The sequence below is a fragment of the Hyperolius riggenbachi genome, chromosome 1 (assembly GCF_040937935.1).
Source record: "Hyperolius riggenbachi isolate aHypRig1 chromosome 1, aHypRig1.pri, whole genome shotgun sequence".
Lineage (NCBI taxonomy): Eukaryota > Metazoa > Chordata > Amphibia > Anura > Hyperoliidae > Hyperolius > Hyperolius riggenbachi.
This window is the reverse complement of record NC_090646.1, coordinates 472757181-472772020: the sequence shown is the minus strand read 5'-3', so window position 1 is coordinate 472772020 and position 14840 is coordinate 472757181. Positions and strand designations below refer to the sequence as shown.

Genomic DNA, 14840 nt, shown 5'->3' with positions numbered 1-14840 from the left:
TGACTTTTCCACTCTCACATAGTGTAAAGTGGAAACACAGAACTAACTAATGTGAGAAAAAATTGTTATAAAAATAAAGGCACAGAAAGGCATTAATAATTCTGATAAATAAATAGTGATTTGAATAGCATTTACACATGTTTACAAATGGTCAGTATTTGTTGTGAAATTAACAATGATGCTAGGTTGCCAGTGTCGCTGTATGATGTGCAGGATTATTATTCATTAAGTATTGAGGAGACATGATCCTGCTGTGTCATCTGTGCCCCAGAATGTGTAATGGCGACTTGATGCACTGCTATAATGGCACAGGTGCACGGGCATAAGCATGCAGGGCTACGCATGCCACATTTCTCACCCATTCACAGGCTGGCACATGCATACACACACGCCCACATGTGCCCGAAACACATATGTCCAGGCGGCATGATAAAGGGAGAGAGTCCTGCTTCTAGCAGTGACAGGCGATGATACAGGAGATGGAGGTTCCTCCTGCTGTGAAATGCACCATAGCACACATCACATCTCTAAAGTATCAAGGAGCTCTGGGAATACTAGGAGAGCCAGCCACCCATATGGTGCTATTGAGGAATGGAAGGTGAAAGTGTGCTGCTGCCCACATGGTGTGTCCCCGTAGGGAACACATGGTGGCTACACAGCTGATTCCATTGATCAGGATGTCTGTAGTGCTGATGGAGCAGCTGCACCTGGCCTTATCTCATCCGTAGCTCTAAGGTACCCATACACATCAGATAAAAGTTGGCAGAAAGGTTCCGTTGTGATATCTAAACATATCTGAAACACAGATCTCTGCCCAGAAGTTTATTTACTGGATCGGATTTTCTCTCAGATTTACCTGCTAGTAGTCTGTGTCTGTTTGAGTGCCGATATCAGGAAATCTTTTCTGCAAACTATTGATGTGTGAGAGGCATATACAAGACTACATCATCAGCGCAAAATATTGTAAGGACAGAGTGGTTCAGAACATAGATGATCACTTTATCTTGTTTATTGGTACTCTTACTTCCGAGAAAGCATCAGCCAGTCTAAATACAGATACAAACATGTCTAGCTCCTGATTTTAGCAGTTTAGTGTAGACGGTAAATATTAGATCTTTTGAACTGTAAATAATAATAGAATATTCTGCTACATGTCTTAATTCGCGTGTAGAAAACTGTATGTGTGTGTGTGTGTGTGTGTATATATATATATATATATATATATATAATTCTATGAGGTTTTTTTCTTTTTCTCTGTACCTGCGTGAATTGCCTCAAATAACCTCTATTTTAAGAATCGGCCTACACAGTATTCAAACGGTATATATTCTTCATGTTTTTAGACAGGTCGTTGTTCATCAATAACCAATTATATTACATGCTTCTGCCAACACTATCCTGATGAAAGGTCAATAATATGTAGTTACTATGGGCTACTGTAGTTTGATTTGCTGTATTCCATAAGCCTGACAGAGTGTAACCTATCAGCTTGATGTATTTGTGTGTTTTTACACAGTGAAAAACTAAAGCTTTAGACAGTGACAATTGCTGCATTTTTACACAATCTTGATGCTAATTTTGACAGCATCTGAGGATGAAGCAATACAAATTTGAGCAATGTTTAATTTTCAAATAAGCTATACAGAACTAAAATGAAAGGGAAATTCCACTGTCATTTTGATTTGCCATCAGTAGTGGTTTGTGCTGTTCAAGACCAAAGCATTCTTGTTATAAATGATTTTGCCCTTTCATTTTGCAGTCGGTTTATGATAATAGAAAGCTCAGTTCGGTTTAGTCTGCAGTCTTGGCAACACTACTATGTACCCTGGGTAGAGTACTATAGCCATGAGAATGTCCAAAAGCGGTTACCTTGCCTCAGGAGCAAGTAGCTGCACAGAGCAGGAACGTTGCGATCACCTGCACTAATCAATTGACTGGCAGCAAACTTTAACACTCCTAGCTTCCAGTTTCCTTTTAGGCAATACCAGTTGCCTGGCAGCCCTGCTGATCCTCTGCCTCTAACACTATTAGCCATAGTCCCTGAACAAGCATGTATCAGATCAGGTGTTTCCGACTTTAAAGTCAGATCTGACAAGACTAGCTGCATGCTTGTTTCTGGTGTTATTCAGATACTACTGCAGAGAAATAGACCAGCAGGGCTGCCAGGCAACTGGTATTGATTAAAAGGAAATAAATATGGCAGCCTCCATATACCTCTTACTTCAGTTCCCCTTTAAAATCAATTAGATTTTCCCTTTGAAGGAAACTAGATGTAAGGGCAATATGTAGGCCGTCATCCATTTTTTTTTTTAAAGCTGGCATGCTGATGTTTGGCTGCAGTGTTTTTTGAGTTTGATGCCTAAAACAAGTATCATAAGTTTCCACTGAGACAGAACACCTGACCTGTATACTTGTTCTAAACCAGTGAACCAGGAACTCTAAAAGGCCTCAAATCCGCTTCACAGCCAGGCAATCAGCATTCTTTAAAATTAGAATGCAGAAAGAGTTTTTCCATATTCCTGTCACATCAGGTTTCCTTTTACACTGCCTGTACACACTGAGACCTGATTGTATGAATCTCCAATCAGCACACATATGTCACTATTATGCTATGCTTGAGGGTAGTCTGCCTATCCTAAGCTAACAGGCAGATAACTTATACTACTTATGATCTTTATTCTTGCTTGAAAAAAATCCAACCTTCTAATGAGATTGTTCGCGCTTATGGTATCAGCTAATCAAATCAGCTAAATACTGTACAATAGGCCATATTTTGTGTAATACTTGTCTGCGTGGCTGCCTTTACACAATTTGCAAAAGTGTTTTTACTGAATTGAGGTGGGAGTAGTTCAGTTTTGCACTGTTGTATATTCTTGCACTTAATGTGGCCATACACTTAAAGAGAACCTGTACTGAGTAAAAATATTTAAAATAAACACATGAGGTAACTTCAAATGAAAATTACAGAGTTACCTTGCCATCAGTTCCTCTCAGAAGCTCACCATTTTCTTCTGACAATAACCCCATCCAGTTCTGACAATATTTTGTCAGATTTGAAATATATCAGTTGCTGTCAGTAAAATATCAGTTGCTGTCAGTTATAGCTGAGAGGAAAGCGGATGTACCAGGCAATGTCCATGTTTCCCTATGGCTCAAGTGGGCGATGTTACAGTTTAACTGTGTGCTGACCAGAAAGCTGTTATGGGTAATGGCTATTTTCAAAATGCAGGACGGAAAATTCCCTTGATCACAGTGAACAAATAGGACGCAGGACAGGAGAAAGACACTGAGGAGTAGACTACATGGAAGGTAAGTATGACTTGTGTATGCTTATTTTGAATTTTATTTTCAGTACAGGTTTTCTTTAAAGAGACTCTGAAGCGAGGATAGATTCTATTTTTTAACTTGTATTACTGTCAATGACCATAACAGCTGCTAAATGAGGGGTTTATACCCCCCAAATCCCCTCTCATTTGTCCGGGGAGCGCTTCCTGAATGAGGCAGAGCTAATGGCTGTAGCTCTGCCTCTCAGCGCGTCAATCCCGGCTGATCGACGCCTCTCCCCACCCCTCTTAATCTGCCTTCACAGAGAGGGGTGGGGGAGAGGCGGCGATTGACGCGCATGGAGGCAGAGCTACAGCTCATAGCTCTGCCTCCAGGAGGAGCAAAATCCACGACCAAGAAAGTCGTGCATTTTGCAGGGGGATTTGGAGGGTATAAACCCCTCGTTTTGCCGTGGGTTGGTGTCGGTTTAGCAGCTGTTATAGTCATTGACAGTAATACAAGTTAAAAATAGAATTTATCCTCGCTTCAGAGTCTGTTTTAAAGGGATACTGTAGGAGGGTCAGGGGAAAATGAGCTGAACTTACCTGGGGCTTCTAATGGTCCCCCGCAGACATCCTGTTTTGGCGCAGCCACTCACCGATGCTCCGGCCCCGCCTCCAGTTCACTTCTGGAATTTCTGACTTTAAAGTCAGAAAACCACTGCGCCTGCACGCCCGTGTCCTCGCTCCCGCTGATGTCACCAGGAGTGTACTGCGCAGACACAGACCATACTGGGCCTGCGCTGTGCGCTCTTGATGACATCAGCGGGATCGAGGACACGGCAACGCAGGCGCAGTGGTTTTCAGACTTTAAAGTCTGAAATTCCAGAAGTGTACCGGAGGCGGGGCCGGAGCATCGGTGAGTGGTTGCGCCAACACAGGATGTCTGCGGGGGACCGTTAGAAGCCCCGGGTAAGTTCATCTCATTTTCCCCTGACCCTCCTACAGTATCCCTTTAAGTGAAACTGAAGCAAAAAAAAAATTATGTTATAAAGAATTATATATGTAGTACGGATAATTAATAGAACATTAGTAGCAAAGAAATGCGTCACATATTTTTATTTTCAGTTACATATTTATTAACAACATTGCATCATTCTGTTATATTTACAAATACGAACCACACTCTGTCTTTTAAACTATGAAACAGCAGAGCTAAGGATCCTTTAAACTCCCCTGCAGTAAAACCTTATCTAAAGCTACCTCTAGCTGTTACTTTGATGCATAAGGGCTTCAGAAAATAGCACTGTGTCCGACCCAAGTTAGGTCAGAAAGCTCAGAGAAGCTCGTTTGCATAAATAGCAACTGAAGTTTAACTCTTCCTGCACTGGAAATAATATGAGACTTTATTGTTTTCTTCTAGTGTTCTATTTCCTAGCTGTTCTAACCATAAAATTCATTATATCATAAGTTTATTTCGACTTTAGATTCCCTTGAACAACTTTTCCCATTGATATCTACCAGATTTAGTCACTCTGATCGAATCTGCTAGAAATTGATGCAGCGGGTGGTCCGATCGATTGTGGGGCAAACTCAGTCGAAACGGCCAACCACACAAAGGAAGATATCAATTGAGGCAGGTCGGAATGAATGGCAAATCGACAGCCCATAGAGTTGCTCTGCATTAAACACAGCGGTTACATGCTGAATTTGACTAAATATCTATGCTAGTGTGTGACAATTCTAGATCCCTCTCGGATTAGATTTGATCTGACAGGGCTCTATCTGATGATTGAATCTGGTGTCCATCTATAAGTGTACGGCCACCTTTAAGTTATACAGTGTCAATGCAGCCTAAATAGGAATTCCCAACCTGATTTAAAATGGAGGAAAAACAAGAATGCCTATCTTCCTTTCTTCATGCAATCAAACGTTTGATTGTTCTGCATTAGTGACCTAATTGGGTTTTCTGGGAGTATTTTTTTTTTCTCCACTTAAAAACTGAAGCTTAGTGTAATGAGGTTTACAGTTGATAGCAAATAATTGTACATTTGTGCATGCACTATAAATATATGTACATGTGTATATCAGAAGTCGTCTTATAGCTGATACACAAAGCATTCATAACCAAATCAGTTACCTCAGCAGCTACATTGTTATTCATGTTACATCATCAGTGCATTGTACACATTGCTACAATGCAGACTGGTATGCACACAGGGCTGGAGTGCACTCACACATATTATGTACTGGTAATAATAGATTTCATACATGACAAGCGGATTGAATGTCTCCTGCAGGAATTTTTGGGGTCACTTTGTCTTGGCCAAGTCATTCCTGAGTATAAATCTATAATAGCGTTTAATAATTCACAGCCTGTTCTTCTGTTGGTTCTCTAACATTTGTTCTATTAATGTAGGAACTACTATAATAAAAAGTAGGACAGACAGGGAGAATGAGAAATAGAAAGTGACACATGCCTAAGGATGCGGAGTAAGGTGAGTTTCAGCTTTATACAACTTCACTATTCTGGATACATCACTAGCAGGCGGCAGCAAGTGGAGTATGTAGATTACTCTGACCTCTGTGCACTATTTATCTGCTTAAGGTTAACCTGTCATAACAGAAATAGGGTGGCTGCCATTCTGGATCTTCTGAAGATGATATTTTTGGGCACCCACTACTTTAAGTCATTTACCTAAACAAGTGCGCAGATCCAGGAGTCAGTAGATCACTATTCCAGCTGATTCAGAATGTAGTCTAGCCAGAGAATTAGTATTAGTCAGGCATTTTGTGTTTTTATGGCCAACTCCTATTTATGGCATGTTTATGTACCTTCTGCATGTTCACATGTAGGAGCACTTTAAGTCAAGCTATCTCAAAAACGAATGACACAGCTCACGGCTACTTCCTCCCGCCATGGGATGGCGCTGTGCTGTAAATGGTAGACAACTACTTGAGCACTAGACCCTCAGTACCTATTGGAGCAGTTTTTAGGAAACATATTGGGTAATATCCTGCTGAGAAAAACAAGAAAAAACTAGTACAGAGAAATTTATGGAGAGAGCCACATGTCCTAGAAGGTAGGCTGCTCTCAACTAGATGTGTCCATACATGATACAATCTGTGCTGTAGGACTATTGATGCGATAATGTGATCTATTCTGTGATTGAATAATATGTTGTTTCATCTATGTCAAATGATGTTTTAAAGTGTTCCCAATGTGACATCAGATAGACGTATATGTACAGTGCCAAGCATAGAAATAACTAGGCTGTGTTCCTTTTCTTCATTTTCTGCCTGTAAGAGTTAACCACTCAGGTATGCAAGTAATAGTCCCTTTCCTGTCGGGGCCTAGTCAGACTATTGTGTAACCCTCACTGATAAGGAATTACAGACATAAAACTCTTGCCTGGAAGAGAACAGTTTCTCAGTACAGAGGATTGATAGAAAAGGTGGGTCCAGTTCCAGCTCGTGCGCCCTAGCTCTGCCCCACAATGCATGTGCGTCAGCATAATACATTATTATGTGGCGAAGCGTGATCCCTTTTATATGACTATGTTGCTCTTTAGTATATGATAGGACTATGTTGCTCTTTAGTAAATGCAGGGATCGCAAAGAAACTTTGCCATCATAGACTGCAATATGGTAATGCTGTGCATCCACCATCTATTTTACTGTTCACCACTGTGTATTCAACAAGTTTACATAATAATCTGAACATTTGTATAGCGCTTTTCTCCTGTGGGACTCAAAGCGCTCATAGCCAGAGCACTGTATAGTTGTTGGTAATGAGACTGTTGTAGATTATACAAATTACTATAGATAGAGAAACTCAGCATATGGAGTCAACCTGGACGTACTGGGGCTCACCACTCCTATTGTCATCACAACTCCTCCACAGATAATGTTTGTATTGGCCGACCAGTAGTTCAGCAGGGTGACACACAGCAAACCAGAATACCCATCTGCCGTCCGTGACTTCTGAGGTTACTAATCCTCTGTCATCCAACAGTTTTTGGTCAAGAACCCCCTTTGCTTTACGAGGGCTCAATTAGGACACAGTACACAAGGTGAGGACTTTCCATTATACACAGTGGACAGTAAAATTGTAGGTGGAAGCAGATCATGCAGCTCATTACTGTACAATATTGTGGTCTATAATTGAGGGAGTTTTTCCAACTGGAAAAATGTGGTCATCAGCATATACTGAAGAACAACATTGCCATACAGAAAGGATAGTGAGGTACTGCTGTATGTAGGTATGGAAAATGCTGTTTGCATGGACAGGATAAGGCCGTATTGAGCGCATCCTCATCTTATTATCAGGACATATGATTTTATGGTCCTTTTGTAAATAAAGGTGATTATTAGTTTCTGTTGGCAATTTGTTGATCATTACTTAATGACCATTCCCTGCCTACAATGTCTACCAATTGATGGAAGCCAGAGTCCTAATGGTGCTACTCAAGTCATTATGTATTTAAAGCTATTAAAATTAGGGCTGTGGAGTCGGTACAAAAATCTTCCGACTCCAAATCCTCAGTTTATGAAACCACGACTCCAATTCCGGGTACCCAAAATGGCTCCGACTCCTAGACTCCGACTCCTTAGTCTAATACTTAACAGGGCTGTGGATTTTGTACAAAAATCAGACGACTCCCAACTCCGACTCCTCAGTTTATGAAATCAACGACTCCAACTCTGACTCCGGGTACCCAAAATGACTCCGACTCCAATTCCACAGCCCTGATTAAAATTACGGTATCTATCTAGCTCAATTTTCAGTCAGCTAAGGTTTGTTTCTAAATTACCTGAATGTTTAGATATCAGCCCAACAGTATACTGGTATTCTCTTAAATGACTACCATCGCAAACATTGTAAAATTATAAATCCATGCACAAACATCCATATGTATAATACAGTATAAATTCTGGTTTTTTTTCTATATCACGGTTACTGACAGAGAGCTTTTGGACTAGTCCATCTCCTCATGGGAGATTATCAATATGTCCATTATTCTTTGTAAAAGCACTCCCTGGAAAGGACCTATGCAAGCATTCCTCAGTACACACTATTCTGGCAGTTGTCATCCAAGGGGTGCTTTTGAAAATAAATAACTACTAAAAATCCTCTTGAGCCCAAAACCAGATTTTCACTGCCTGCTGTAAAGGTATGTACATACACACTGGTACAGTCACCCGCAGGGATTGGGGCTCGATCCCTAAGTGACAGTTTTTGGCCCAGTGCTGCATTGACGTGTGCTTAGACTCCAGGTGCCATGGGCAGTGGGACAACGTGCGGCGCTTGAGGGAGCGAAAGGGGTAAGGAGGGAGAACAGTGGACTTGGTTGGTGCTTGGACAAGATCCAGCAGTCCATAATTCTCACCAACCCATCGGTCAATTTGTCCGAGAACCATCTGGCATGCGTACAAGGTTTACAGTAAGTGACTGCAGCATAGTACATACCGGTAGTTCATAGTGCATGTTACACGGGGACAAATCTAGAGATACATATACATGTAGTTTAAAATTTACAATTTTTCACTATACTTTCTAGAGAGAAATGATCGAACTTAATCAGGTGAATGCTCCTTTTTATTATGTCTAGGATGGCTCTCATTTTTCTAGATCATGAATTTTCCCAATTGTCCAAGGAAAAACAATAGAAAATAATGTTCGGCAAACTCTTTGGGATGTGTAATGCTGGGTACACATAATACGTTTTTTTCTGCTTGATTTTCCACCCGTTTTTTCTGCTCGATTCTGCGCTCGATTCTCTTATCTTCCGCTCGTTTATCTTATCTTTTTCCATTCAATTCTATGAGAAATCGAGCCAAAAAAACGATCGGAAGGAATATCGGACATGTCGAAAGTTACCGGTATCTATCGAACCCATCTATTGGGGTAAAGACTTATGGTGTATTCCCATCAAAAGATTACCTGAAGAGATTTTTTTTAATCTCTCCAGCCAAGCCCCCGCCCAAAATGTAGTCTCTGAACTCTTACCGTGTCATTTAAAGTAAAATAAAAAACAGAAATTGGACTGTAAATAGATGATATACAAAAACTGGTAATAGGTCAGTACAACATACAAGTTCAATGTAAACAAACAATATTGTGGCTTCTTCTGTAGCAGGGACATTTTATTTGAAAAAATAAATAAATGCAAAAGTTATAGATGTCTGCTATCAGACAGTTGGTGGTACAAGTGCATTCTTGGCGCCCTGGGCATGCGCAGTTCAGAAACATTAGTAACTGTGCATGCCCAGTGCACTCCCGGTGGCAGCTGCTACACATAGCTATGTAGGAGCAGCAGAGTGGACAGAATGGGGGCTACAGGGGCAGCACAGAGTGGAGGCCAGCCACAAGAAGGGGCCACCAAGTGTTTTATAACCTAAGGAATAAACGTGTAACTTTAACTGTTACATTTATTTTCGCCTCAGGTTTACTTTGATAGTGAATGCAGAGCCCTATAAAAATATATTATATAATATATAGCAGCTTTAAGGAACCACCCTTCCACAGCATCCTTCTCTCATTGGATTGGGTTCAACTTCACAAAGCTAGGAAAATGGCAGTATGGATGTCTCTGTATTACATGACAGGGCCAAAAGTTAGCGTTCCAAACTGAGTATTCTAGAAAAAGTGACCCATGGGGTTTTGTATCCAAGAGATGCATATCTGGCCTGTGTTGCTAAATGTTAAAGGAAAACTCTACACAAATATATATGAAGCATGATTATTGTACCCTCAGAAATACCTAAAGGTGACTTTCACCTGGGCTATCCCAGTGTGTCCTTAGAAAGTGACACTAGTACTGGAAATCTGTAGTGAAGGAACAAGCAGCAGATCATATTTTCTTGTTTGTTTGTTTTTACAATTATTTAGATATTGGTGGCTGAAGTAAAATATTGCCTGTGGAATCTTCCTCCTGCCTGTATTTTGCTGCATCGCAGTAAGCTAGGGGCTACTCATCGCAGTCCATCGTATATATGCAAAGCATTACTTGTGTGCACGTGTCATATGATTAGAATATAGTAGGAGAACGTAAGCAAAGCTATATGATAAACAAAGAATCTACTAGATTTCAGTGTGTTACTGATCTCTCACCTTTATGTCAGTATCACTCTCATACTGAGGCAATAGATCATGTGGGTAAGACAACAAAGCAATAGTCATTAAGACTATTACTATGCAATGTGTATACTCAATGACAGCGATGGGATGCATGCTATGTAAAGTGTCAGTTCTTTGCGTGTTTAGCAGTTTCTGTACATGCCTAGGAAGAATCGCTTAATGTGATTCCTATATACAACCATTTAACAAAAGTGGTGTATATAGATAGAAAGAGTTATAATCTGTCTTATACAAGTGAAAGAATATTCTGTCCCTTCCAGAAGTCCTGTAATATTTTTCACATGTATGATTTCATGCCCTAAAAATATGTAATATTAGGTAAACATATTGCAACCTTGAACAAGCACTTACATCAGATGTTTCTGACAAGATTAGCTGCATGCTTGGTTTAGGCTTCAGACACTACCGATGCCTGAAGATCAACAGGACTGTCAGGCAACTGGTATTGTTTCAAAGGAAATAAATATGGCAGTCTACATATCCCTCTCAACACAGGTCCACATTAAAGAACAGAGTTATGCAACACTAATAGGCTCATTTACATGGATTGATGACAGTGGTAGGCCCACTGCCTGCCAGTTGCTCTTTTGGACTTGTGCAGTTGTAGGCGACTGGTGCCATTCAGGACGGTTGGTGGTTTGGCGCTTGACTAATGCTTGTACTTCTGAGGGGGGCAGCAGCTGTTTGCCAGACTGTACATGCCGTGCCCGTCTACTACATGATAACCACACTATGTAGTCATTGCTGGCATACTTTTAGATATGAATGCATTATGCTGTAACTGAATGGCAGTTGATCTCTAGCAGATCCAAGTTACACCTTACAGCAAATGCACAGTTCATCCATTCAGGCAAATGAATCCTTACCCATGTGACAATGTAAATAGCGCCTTAAAATTGGATGCGCCACCTTTGACAGCGCTAATTGCAGCAAAATGCACATTCAGTCATTTGATATTTGTCTTTGGTGTACCTGCAGCTATCCCACTACTATCCCACTACTACAGATAAACAGTATTGGTAGGTTTAAAGGGACTCCGAGCAGTGCCTGTGGGTATTCCTTTAAGTATACCCACAACTAATTAATTATATCCTCACACCTACCAGCATGATTTTTGTAATTATATCCCCCTGGGTTCCTTGTATTTCATTGCATTGTGCTGAATGGAGCTGCCGACTTTGGGGAAAAGTCATCCTGTGTAATACAATGCTGGACTCCAAAAAGTGCAGTACCTATGGAAAGATGCATATCATTTTGAAGCTCTCTTTCTCCTCTTCCCAATGATATATAAAGCGCCGCCCTACACCTTTTAGTTTTCGCTATTTTCACGATCAAAATTGCGGCAGACGCAATTGCGATCGCGAAAATAGCGAGAACTAAAAGGCGCAGGGCGGCGGTTTATATATCATTTGAAAGAGAAAGAGAGCTTCAAAATGTTATGCATCTTTCCATAGTTTCTGCACTGCTCTGAGTCCCTTTAATGCATGAACTGCTTATTTCATGTGTTTGTGCAGCACTAAAATTTGATGCAATCCATCAAAAATCTTAACTGTGTCATCAACAGTACAGACATAGGTCCAAAGGCAGCAAAGCATTGTGTACATGTTATCGCAGTGCCTGGTGAATACCTTATCCTAACAGCTTCCAACCCTACCATCCTGGTGGCTGGATAGTGTACTGGTTAAGGGCTGTGCCTCTGACACAAGAGACCAGGGTTCAAATCTCGGCTCTGCCTGTTCAGTAAGCCAGTACCTATTCAGCAGGAGACCTTAGGCAAGTCTTCCTAACACTGCTACTGCCTATAGAGCGCGTCCTAGTGGCTGCAGCTCTGGCGCTTTGAGTCCGCCAGGAGAAAAGCGCAATATAAATGTTATTTGTCTTGTCTTGTCTACCTTACCTTCCCATTTTCTACCTAGCTTCTGACTTTTATTATTATTTACTATTTATACAGTTTTTCATCATGGAATAAATATTTACATTTGGCAGTATCTACGTAAAGCAAGTATCTTGCAATAGTCCTCTCATTTCATAATACTAATTATTATTGCATATTTATATAGCATCATCCTCTCCCGCAGCGCTTTACAGAGTGTATAGCCTTGTCACTAACTGTCTCTCAGAGGGGCTCACAATCTAATACCTACCATGGTCATGTCCACCTAATTTTTTAGGGGGAAGTCAATTAACTTATCTGTATGTTTTTGGGATGTGGGAGGAAACAGGAGCACCCAGAGGAAACCCAGGCAGACACGTGGAGAACATACAATCTCCTTGCAGATAATGCCCTGGCTGAGATTCACACTGAGGACCCAGCACTGACAGACGAGAGTGCTATCCACTATGCTGCTCCTCACAATAGAACCGGAGTACTGCCCTTCCACCTAACCTTCACCTACTGACCAGCCTATCATTTTATCTTGTATATGTCAATACGGTAATCTCTTCCTAGCCAACAAGCCCTATACTGGTAGGCTGACTTGCTGAGTCTCAAGATTACAATTGCAATGCTTCACTTCAGCTTTCCAGAACCCAAATTATCACAGCCTTGATTAGCATGCAAAATTGAGGGAAGCACGGCTTCCTACAGTGAGCCAAATATTGCATGTTCCCTTTAAATCATTTCTCTGGATTCAGAAACGGTTAGAATATTGTCATTTTTATGAATGCAGTGTTAGTGGTCATCCTTCTCCACATCAAAGCATTTATTTCTGTAAACCGTATCGAAGTACTATTAAAAAGTTTATAACCAGTAAAATCACATGCTTCTTCCCATTCACATGATACTGATTTTATGCAACCTGTGCAAAATCCCACGGCAGTGTGTTTGAATGGCCAGCAATCACATTTTTGGCAGGCGTGACCTCAGTTTGGGCTCTGATGATCCCATGCACACCTTTTTTCTTAAGGTGCGTACACACATGCGACTATAGTCGTTTGAAACGATTGTTCCCCGATCATTTCAAACGACTATCGTTTAAAAAAAAGCAACCAACGCCCATTAAGTCTAACGACGGACGAGCTAGATCGGTAAAATCGAACGATCTAGCTTGGCGGATTTTTCCCAACGACGATCGTTTGCAAAAGTAGTACATCGTTGGAAACGGTTGTTCGTACTAGGCTTGACATGCGCATTTCGCTATTTCTCCATGGAACTTGTCATTTTTATGCGCAAGCGCAATAGTTGCTTTACGTTATGTAACGTTCGTTCTAACGATCAGATCGTTACACACATTTAAAAACTAACTTTACTTAGGTCGTTCTTTCATCAATTAAAAGTTTGTTCGTCATTCACAACGAACGATCATTGTCGCATGTGTGTACGTAGCATTACATTCAAAAGATTCAGATGCACTACGTGTGAGCACAGCCAGTATATAAAATTGCAGGGGTTTTTTCTAAAAAAAAAAAAAAAAAAAATCTGATCCTCAGATTCTCTCTCCCATTTTCTCTCCCAGTCTTTACGCGAAGGAGGGGACGGGTGACAGTGTGGGTAGCGGGTGCATTACGGTGGTGTGGTCTGATGCGATATAGCACTATATGTGAGGAGTTCCAGGAGTCCCTGTTTCCAATGGGGTGGGGGAGGTAGGGGAGTGTCTGGATGAGATGAGTGGATTGATTGGGTGGAGGGGGGTTGGTAGGGCGAGTAAAGTTGAATGAAGGGGCGGGAGAGGATGGGGAATGTTTGGATAAGATGGGTTGTTTGATTGGACGGATGGGTGTTAGTAGGGTGAGTTAAGATGGATGAAGATTTTAAGTTGTATGAGAATGAGTCTCAGGGGTACCTGTGCGACCAACTGCATAATTTCAGAACAATGTAAGGGTTCGTGCGCGGTTGTCTTCCCCACATGGGTTTTTTTTCCCACCTCCAATTGGGGATAAAGATTTTCTTCTTTGAGATAGAGGAGCTGAAGGGGGAGAGAGATTTGATTCTAGAGGGGGGCCATGCATTGATTCTGACGAGTTTGGGGTGAACCCAGGTGGGGAATGGAACGGCGTACGGACCAAGGGGGGGAAAATGTAGGTGGAGAGTGGAAAGCACAACTCATAAGCTGTATGTAGAATCATTATACCACTTAATTGTTTTGTATGTATTGGGGCCGGTTCCCCTATCTTCTGTACGAAAGCCCTGAGTATGAAACTTATCAGAAATAAAAAAAAAAGGAAACCGAACAATGATGCGAATTACACCCAATGATGGGAGTGCTTCAATGAAGCTAAATGTTCTCATGGGTACTGTACCACGGGTACGCTGAGTTTGAAAAAGAAAAAAAAAAAAAAAAAGTTTGTTCGTCATTCACAACGAACGATCATTGTCGCATGTGTGTACGTAGCATTACATTCAAAAGATTCAGATGCACTACGTGTGAGCACAGCCAGTATATAAAATTGCAGGGGTTTTTTCTAAAGATTATGTTCTGTGATAAATAAATCACAAA

At 41.1% G+C, this 14840-nt stretch overlaps 1 protein-coding gene and 1 long non-coding RNA gene across 14 annotated transcripts in view; one reads left to right on the top strand and one right to left on the bottom strand.

Moving 5' to 3' along the window:
• Positions 1 to 14840, bottom strand: part of LOC137521583 (uncharacterized) — a 296776-nt gene that overhangs the window by 2827 nt on the left and 279109 nt on the right. The gene's annotated exons all lie outside the window — the stretch shown is intronic.
• Positions 1 to 14840, top strand: part of ZNF219 (zinc finger protein 219) — a 130892-nt gene that overhangs the window by 74013 nt on the left and 42039 nt on the right. For 2 of the 8 annotated variants that reach the window (XM_068240851.1, XM_068240843.1), the window contains one exon: positions 5683 to 5761. The exons of the other annotated variants lie outside the window; for them this stretch is intronic. The gene's annotated coding sequence lies outside the window, so the exon portion shown is untranslated. The remainder of the gene's footprint in view (positions 1 to 5682; positions 5762 to 14840) is intronic. 8 annotated transcript variants of the gene reach the window in all.